At 39.2% G+C, this 8997-nt stretch overlaps 1 long non-coding RNA gene across 1 annotated transcript; it reads right to left on the bottom strand.

Moving 5' to 3' along the window:
- Nucleotides 1-8118: 8118 nt before the first annotated feature.
- Nucleotides 8119-8679, bottom strand: LOC129460084 (uncharacterized). The gene is made up of 2 exons (XR_008650160.1): nucleotides 8558-8679; nucleotides 8119-8441 (listed from the first exon to the last, which is right to left on the bottom strand). It is a non-coding gene; the product is annotated as an uncharacterized lncRNA (long non-coding RNA).
- Between the last annotated feature and the right edge of the window lie 318 nt (nucleotides 8680-8997).

Genomic DNA, 8997 nt, shown 5'->3' with positions numbered 1-8997 from the left:
CTGTACCAGGAAAATCGGGACACTGCCACCTAAATACTGCGCTTTTCCCACAGTCTTAGTAAACAGCACAACAGCAGATTATAGTCCACACCTGGCTCAGCAGGTCCCACTCCCATGGAGCCTTGCTCACTGCTAGTCTGAGATCGAACTGCGAGGCGGCAAGCCTGGCTAGGGGAGGGGCGTCTGCCATTGCTGAGGCTTGAGTACATAAACAAAGCAGCCAGGAAGCTCGAACTGGGTGGAGCCCACCACAGCTCAGTGAGGCCTGCCTGCCTCTGTAGACTCCACCTCTGAGGGCAGGGCATAGCTGAACAAAAGGTAGCAGAAACTTCTGCAGACTTAAACGTCCCTGTCTGACAGCTCTGAAGAGAGCAGTGGTTCTCCCAGCATGGTGTTTGAGCTCTGAGAATGGACAGACTGCCTCCTCAAGTGGGGCCCTGACCCCCGTGTAGCCTAACTTGGAGACACCTCCCAGCTGGGGCAGACTGACACCTCATACAGCCAGGTGCCCCTCTGAGACAAACTTCCAGAGGAAAGATCAGGCAGCAATATTTGCTGTTCTGCAGCCTCTTCTGGTGATACCCAGGCAACCAGGGTCTGGAGTGGACGTCCAGCAAACTCCAACAGACCTGCAGCAGAGGGACCTGACTGTTAGAAGGAAAACTAACAAACAGAAAGGAATAGCATCAACATCAACAAAAAGGACATCCACACCAAAACCCTATCTGTAGGTCACCATCATCAAAGACCAAAGATAGATAAAACCACAAAGATGGGGAGAAACCAGAGCAGAAAAGCTGAAAATTCTAAAAACCAGAGCGCCCCTTCTCCTCCAAAGACCACAGCTCCTCACCAGCAAGGGAACAAAGCAGGATGGAGAAGGACTTTGACAAGTTGACAGAAGTAGGCTTCAGAAAGTCAGTAATAACAAACTTCTCTGAGCTAAAGGAGGATGTTTGAACCCATTGCAAGGAAGCTAAAGACCTTGAAAAAATATTAGATGAATGGCTAACTAGAATAAACAGTGTAGAGAAGACCTTAAATGACCTGATGGAGCAAAAAACCATGGCACAAGAACTACGTGATGCACGCACAAGCTTCAGTAGCCGATTCAATCAAGTGGAAGAAAGGGCATCAGTGATTGAAGGTCAAATTAATGAAAGGAAGCAAGAAGAGAAGTTTAGAGGAAAAAGAGTAAAAATAAACAAACGAAGCCTCCAAGAAATATGGGACTATGAGAAAAGATCAAATCTACATTTGATTGGTGTACCTGAAAGTGACGGGGAGAATGGAACCAAGCTAGAAAACATTCTTCAGGAATTATCGAGGAAAACTTCCCCAACCTAGCAAGGCAGGCCAACATTCAAATTCAGGAAATACAGAGAACACCACAAAGATACTCCTCAAGAAGAGAACCCCAAGACACGTAATTGTCAGATTCACCATGGCTGAAATGAAGGAAAAAATGCTAAGGGCAGACAGAGAGAAAGGTCGGGTTACCCACAAAGGGAAGCCCATCAGACTGACAGTGGATCTCTCGGCAGAAACCCTACAAGCCAGAAGAGAGTGGGGGCCAATATTCAACATTCTTAAAGAAAAGAATTTTCAACCCAGAATTTCATATCCAGCCAAGCTATGCTTCATAAGTGAAGGAGAAATAAAATCCTTTACAGACAAGCAGATGCTGAGAGATTTTGTCACCACCAGGCCTGCCTTAGAAGAGCTCCTGAAGGAAGCACTAAACATGGAAAGGAACAACCAGTACCAGCCACTGCAAAAACATGCCAAATTGTAAAGACCATTGATGCTAGGAAGAAACTGCATCAACTAACGGGCAAAATAACCAGCTAACATCATAATGACAAGATCAAATTCACACATAACAATATTAACCTTAATGTAAATGGGCTAAATACCCCCAATTAAAAGACACAGACTGGCAAATTGGATAAAGAGTCAAGACCCATCAGTGTACTGTATTCAGGAGACCCATCTCACGTGCAGAGACACATATAGGCTCAAAATAAATGGATGGAGGAAGATCTGCCAAGCAAATGGAAAGCAAAAAAAAAGGAGCAGGGGTTGCAATCCTAGTCTCTGATAAAACAGACTTTAAACCAACAAAGATCGAAAGAGACAAAGAAGGCCATTACATAATGGTAAAGGGATCAATTCAACAAGAAGAGCTAACTATCCTAAATATATATGCACCCAACACAGGATCACCCAGATTCATAAAGCAAGTCCTGAGAGACCTATAAAGAGACTTAGACTTCCACACAATAATAATGGGAGACTTTAACACCCCACTGTCAATATTAGACAGAACAACCAGACAGAAGGTTAACAAGGATATCCGGGACTTGACCTCAGCTCTGCACCAAGCAGACCTAATAGACATCTACAGAACTCTCCACCCCAAATCAACAGAATATACATTCTTCTCAGCACCACATCGCACTTATTCCAAAATTGACCACATAGTTGGAAGTAAAACACTCCTCAGCAAATGTAAAAGAATAGAAATCACAACAAACTGTCTCTCAGACCACAGTGCAGTCAAATTAGAACTCGGGATTAAGAAACTCACTCAAAACCGCACAACTACATGGAAACTGAACAACCTGCTCCTGAATGACTACTGGGTAAATAACGAAATGAAGGCAGAGATAAAGATGTTCTTTGAAACCAATGAGAACAAAGACACAACATATCAGAATCTCTGGAACACATCTAAAGTAGTGTGTAGAAGGAAATTTATAGCACTAAATGCCCACAAGAGAAAGAAGGAAAGATCTAAAATCGACACCCTAGCATCACAATTAAAAGAACTAGAGAAGCAAGAGTAAACACATTCAAAAGCTAGCAGAAGGCAAGAAATGACTAAGATCAGGGCAGAACTGAAGGAAATAGAGACACAAAAAAACCCTTCAAAAAATCAATGAATCCAGGAGCTGGTATTTTGGAAAGATCAACAAAATTGATAGACTGCTAGCAAGACTAATAAAGAAGAAAACAGAGAAGAATCAAATAGACGCAATAAAAAATGATAACGGGAATATCACCACCGACCCCACAGAAATACAAACTACCATCACAGAATACTATAAACAGCTCTAGGCAAATAAACTAGAAAATCTACAAGAAATGGATAAATTCTCACACTGTCCCAAGACTAAACCAGGAAGAAGTTGAATCACTGAAGAGACCAATAACAGGCTCTGTAATTGAGGCAATATTTAATAGCCTACCAACCAAAAAAAGTCCAGGACCAGATGGATTCACAGCCGAATTCTTCCAGAGGTACAAAGAGGAGATGGTACCATTCCTTCTGAAACTACTCCAATCAATAGAAAAAGAGAGAATCCTCCCTAACTCATTTTATGAGGCCAGCGTCATCCTGATACCAAAGCCTGGCAGAGACACAACAAAAAAAGAGAATTTTAGACCAATATCCCTTATGAACATTGATGCGAAAATCCTCAATAAAATACTGGCAAACCGAATCCAGCAGCACATCAAAAAGCTTATCCACCAAGATCAAGTTGGCTTCATCCCTGGGATGCAAGGCTGGTTCAACATATGCAAATCAATAAATGTAATCCCTCACATAAATAGAACCAAAGACAAAAACCACATGATTATCTCAATAGATGCAGAAAAGGCCTTCGACAAAATTCAACAGGTCTTCATGCTAAAAAATCTCAATAAACTAGGTATTGATGGAACGTATCTCAAAATAATAAGAGCTATCTATGACAAACCCACAGCCAGTATTATACTGAATGGGCAAAAACTGGAAGCATTCCTTTTGAAAACTGGCACAAAACAGGGATGCCCTCTCTCACCACTCCTATTCAACATAGTGTTGGAAGTTCTGGCTAGGGCAATCAGGCAACAGAAAGAAATAAAGGGTATTCAGTTAGGAAAAGAGGAAGTCAAATTGTCCCTGTTTGCAAATGACATGATTGTATATTTAGAAAACCCCATCGTCTCAGCCCAAAATCTCCTTAAGGTGATAAGCAACTTCAGCAAAGTCTCAGGATACAAAACCAATGTGCAAAAATCACAAGCATTCTTTTACACCAATAACAGACAAACAGAGAGCTAAATCATGAGTGAACTCCCATTCACAACTGCTACAAAGAGAATAAAATACCTAGGAATCCAACTTACAAGGGATATGAAGGATCTCTTCAAGCAGAACTACAAACCACTGCTCAGCGAAATAAAAGAGGATACAAACAAATGGAAGAACATTCCAAGCTCATGGTTAGGAAGAATCAATATTGTGAAAATGGCCATACTGCCCAAGGTAACTTATATATTCAATGCCATCCCCATCAAGCTACCAATGACTTTCTTCACAGAATTGGAAAACACTACTTTAAAGTTCATATGGAAGCATAAAAGAGTCTGCATTGCCAAGACAATGCTAAGCAAAAAGAACAAAGCTGGAGGCATCATGCTACCTGACTTCAAACTATACTACAAGGCTACAGTAACCAAAACAGCAGGTACTGTTACCAAAACAGAGATACAGACCAGTGGAACAGAACAGAGGCCTCAGAAATAACACCACACATCTACAACCATCTGATCTTTGAAACACCTGACAAAACAAGAAATGGGGAAAGGATTCCCTATTTAATAAATGGTGCTGGGAAAACTGGCTAGCCATATGTAGAAAGCTGAAACTGGATCCCTTCCTTACACCTTATACAAAAATTAATTAACGATGGATTAAAGACTTACATGTTAGACCTAAAACCATAAAAACCCTAGAAGAAAACCTAGGCAATACCATTCAGGACATAGGCATGGGCAAGGACTTCATGATTAAAACACCAAAAGCAATGACAACAGGAGCCAAATTAGACAAATGTGATCTAATTAAACTAAAGAGCTTCTGCACAGCAAAAGAAACTATCATTAGAGTGAACAGAGAACCTACAGAATGGGAGAAAATTTTTGCAATCTACCCATCTGGCAAAGGGCTAATATCCAGAATCTACAAAGAACTTAAACAAATTTACAAGAAAAAAAACAAGCAATCCCATCAAAAAGTGGGCAAAGGATATGAACAGACACTTTTCAAAAGAAGACATTTATGCAGCCAACAGACACAAGAAAAAATGCTCATCATCACTGGTCATCAGAGAAATGCAAATCAAAACCACAATGAGATACCATCACCATTAGAATGGTGATCATTAAAAAGTCAGGAAACAACAGGTGCTGAAGAGGATGTGGAGAAATAGGAATGCTTTTACACTGTTGGTGGGAGTGTAAATTAGTTCAACCATTGAGGAAGACAGTGTGGCGATTCCTCAAGGATCTAGAACTAGAAATACCATTTGACCCAGCGATCCCTTTACTGGGTATATGGCCAAAGGATTATAAATCATGCTACTATAAAGACATATGCACACGTATGTTTAATGTGGTACTATTCACAATATCAAAGACTTGGAACCAACCCAAATGTCCATCTATGATAGACTGGATTAAGAAAATGTGGCACATATACACCATGGAATACTATGCAGCCATAAAAAAGGATGAGTCCATGTCCTTTGTAGCAACATGGATGAAGCTGGAAACCATCATTCTGAGCAAACTATCGCAAGGACAGAAAACAAAACACCGCATGTTCTCACTCATAGGTGGGAATTGAACAATGAGAACCTTGGACATAGGGCAGGGAACATCACACACTGGGGCCTGTTGTGGGGTGGGGGGGATGGGAGAGGAATAGCACTAGGAGAAATACCTAACATAAATGATGAGTTAATGGGTGCAGCAAACCAACACGGCACATGTATACATATGTAACAAACCTGCATGTTGTACACATATACCCTAGAACTTGAAGTATAATAATAAAAAAATCATATGGAAAACCATTTCATCTCATTAGTATTCAAAGGAGTACACAGTAGACATCATTGAGATGCAATTTATCAAAATGACAATGCTGTATATACATATTTATAATAGATACATATTTACAAAAAGTATACATATATTTACTATATATTCACAATACAGATGTATTTACAATATATATTCACTATATATATATATATGTATTTACTATATACATATATTTACAATAGAGGTTTAAGAAAGTGAACAGAAATGGGATAGACAGGTAAAGCTTTTTTGGAGGAAAATTTGGCAGTATGTTTCAAAAGCCTAATAAATGAGCTTCCTTTTAAACATAACTTCACATCCAAAAATTAAGCTTAAGATTTCCTTCGGAAAAGAAGAAAGTCAGTACAATTGAGAGGGGCACAGGGTAACCTCTGACATGCTGGTAATGTTCTAAGTCTTGATTTCAGAGGTATGTGTGAAAGCCTGTTAATATTGAGATAATTTATCAAGTTTTATCCTTAAAATTTTTGCACTTTCAAAAAGAGTGTAAGAAAAACATCTCGAGAAACAAAGAATGTAGCCTAGCAAAACAAATGGATTTATACAACATTTAGCAAGAGGGATACTTATCATAGCATTGTTTTCAGTGGGGAAAAAATAAAACTAAAATCAACCTAAATATGCGGCTCACTGAGAAATGAAGAGAGCAATTGCATAAATTACAAATAATGGGATATCATAAAAAATTAAGCCACAGAAATACGTTTGTGCATACCATTAAGTAAAAAGAGAAGCAAGTAATATGTTCTACACACTATATATGCAAAGGAGGTGTAGAAATATTGCTTCCTGATGTTAAAAGTGGTTATTTCTGCGTGGTGGGATTCTAGGTCATGTTATTATAAATATGGACCACTTTAAAAAAAGAAGCAATTCATTATTTTCTCCTGTGAAGTTTTGTCCAACTTTCAAATAGCAGGATCACTTCCTCATTTGTGTGCCTGTGATACTCTCTATTATAGCTTTTTCCCCACTATGTTACCTTTATTTGTTCAACTATCTACTCTCCTAACATATTTTTGGAGTAGTTATTGCCCCTGCTTCCTCCCCAAAGACTAGGCTGTAGGTAACTGATCAGAAAATTTATCACAAGATGTGAATGGAAATGTTTTATTTCTATTACACACTTTCACAGATCCTGGAATAACATAGATGCTCAGTAATGTCTGTCAAATATAAAGTGAAATGAACTGGCATCAATGAGTCCACTTGTGGTCATACATATCCTGACCTGGAAGACCTCATTCTCCTTGTCACCACGAAACCTCGTCTTGACCCTCTTGAGGCTGGGGCATCCCAAAAGTGAGTGCTTTGTAACCTAAGCACGGTGCAGACGCCTGAGTCCAGCCCACCTCAACACAGGGGATTGGGCTGTGTGGCCCTTGGCATTCAGCCCTGCCTGCCTTATCCCCATGCTGGGATAAGTACACCAGGAATTGTCTTTGTTACTACAGACATATGAATTAAACGGACCAAGGTGATACGTGATCAGTGCAAGAGAGCAGTAATTATCCTTCCTTGGCTTTCTAAAAAATGGTCTCCAAAAACAAAATGCCTCTTTCATTCGATTATTCAACCATCATTTAATGAGTTCCTAGATTATGACAGATTCTGTTCTGAGCACTGGGGACATGAGTGAATGATGCAGACAGAACCTGTTTCGTGGTGCTTATGTTCCAGTGGGGAAGACAGATAACAAATCAGCTAAATAAATGTGGCGATGACAACTGTTAATGAGAAAAAGTAAATCAGCAAGGAGTATAGAATCTATCTTGAATAATAGATCATACACCTTCCATTTTAGATCCTCACCAAATCTAATTAAACCACCCAATTAATATATATTCTTCAGAACCAAATATAACTCCAATTCTATGTTAAAACGGAATATGTAATAAAAGATAGGTATATATACACATAGATAAGCAAATGTACATATATATGTCTTAAAACACATACTTGAATATATAGTCGTCAATATGCCTTCTGTACCTTAGACAAATATATGAAATACATGCTTAATGAATTAACCCTTCATACATTTTAAGCTAAAAAATAAAGTAACTGAAATCTGTTCAAAATGCAGATCTATCCTTCCATAATCACAGAAGTGTAGAGATATTTAATATTCGATTGAGTCATTTATCTGCACTGGAAGTTGCTAATAGGTGAGTCCATGGATTTTTCTTGCCTGGAATTTTATTTTGTTTACTCTGGGAAATTCAAAAGAGTACAAGTCAATAATTTTGTTAATTGGCAGCTTTCACTTAAAAATTGAGAATATTAGTCTCTTTTAAAAAAGATAGAGTAAGTGGAAACAGTAAATCCGCAATCCCGCATGGCAGCAGCTGGCTGGAACTCAGTAACAATGTCTTACACATCAGGGCCACTGGCCCAAGTCTGGCTCCACCACTGAACTGACTATTAGCTGTGGTTTATCTTCATGCTTGCTTCCTGTCCGCACCTCCCTCAAGTGGGGACGTGAAAGAGAACCATACAGGAATCTGTTTAGAAGAAAAAACATAGGGTCAACATAGCGCTTTATAAAAGTAAACAATATGTCTATAACTTTACTATACAAAAACAAAACAAAACAATCCTTCCCACCCACACATCCTACCTGCCTAGGTCCTGCAGGCATCCAGTTTCGTGATCTCTACGCAAAGCTGTCTCACTAGGACCGGGACAGTTGCCCAGGCACTGAAGAACCGCAAGCATCAGGCTCTTCTCCTTCAAGTGCTTATGATAGAGATATTTGGAAGAATTAGAGAATATGATAAGACAGTAAATTAATATAATTACAGGAGTGGTGCAGGTACTAAAATCTGTGGGTCATCTAAATTGGCTGAAGCTTCCTGAGATTTAAAAGGATCCCATTTTTATTAAAGAAAGATAAACATCAGAAGGCCAAAGCAGGAGGATTGATTGAGTTTGAGGAGGTGGAGGCTGCAGTGAGTTGTGATCACACCACTGAACTCCAGCCTGGGTGTCAGAGCAAGACCTTGTTTAAAAAAAAAAAAGATAAAAAAAATTAAAATTAAAGAATTCCTCCAATACCAA

The sequence above is a fragment of the Symphalangus syndactylus genome, chromosome 13 (genome assembly GCF_028878055.3).
Source record: "Symphalangus syndactylus isolate Jambi chromosome 13, NHGRI_mSymSyn1-v2.1_pri, whole genome shotgun sequence".
Lineage (NCBI taxonomy): Eukaryota > Metazoa > Chordata > Mammalia > Primates > Hylobatidae > Symphalangus > Symphalangus syndactylus.
Note: the sequence above shows the minus strand (reverse complement) of the source record. Positions and strands in the feature narration are given on the sequence as shown.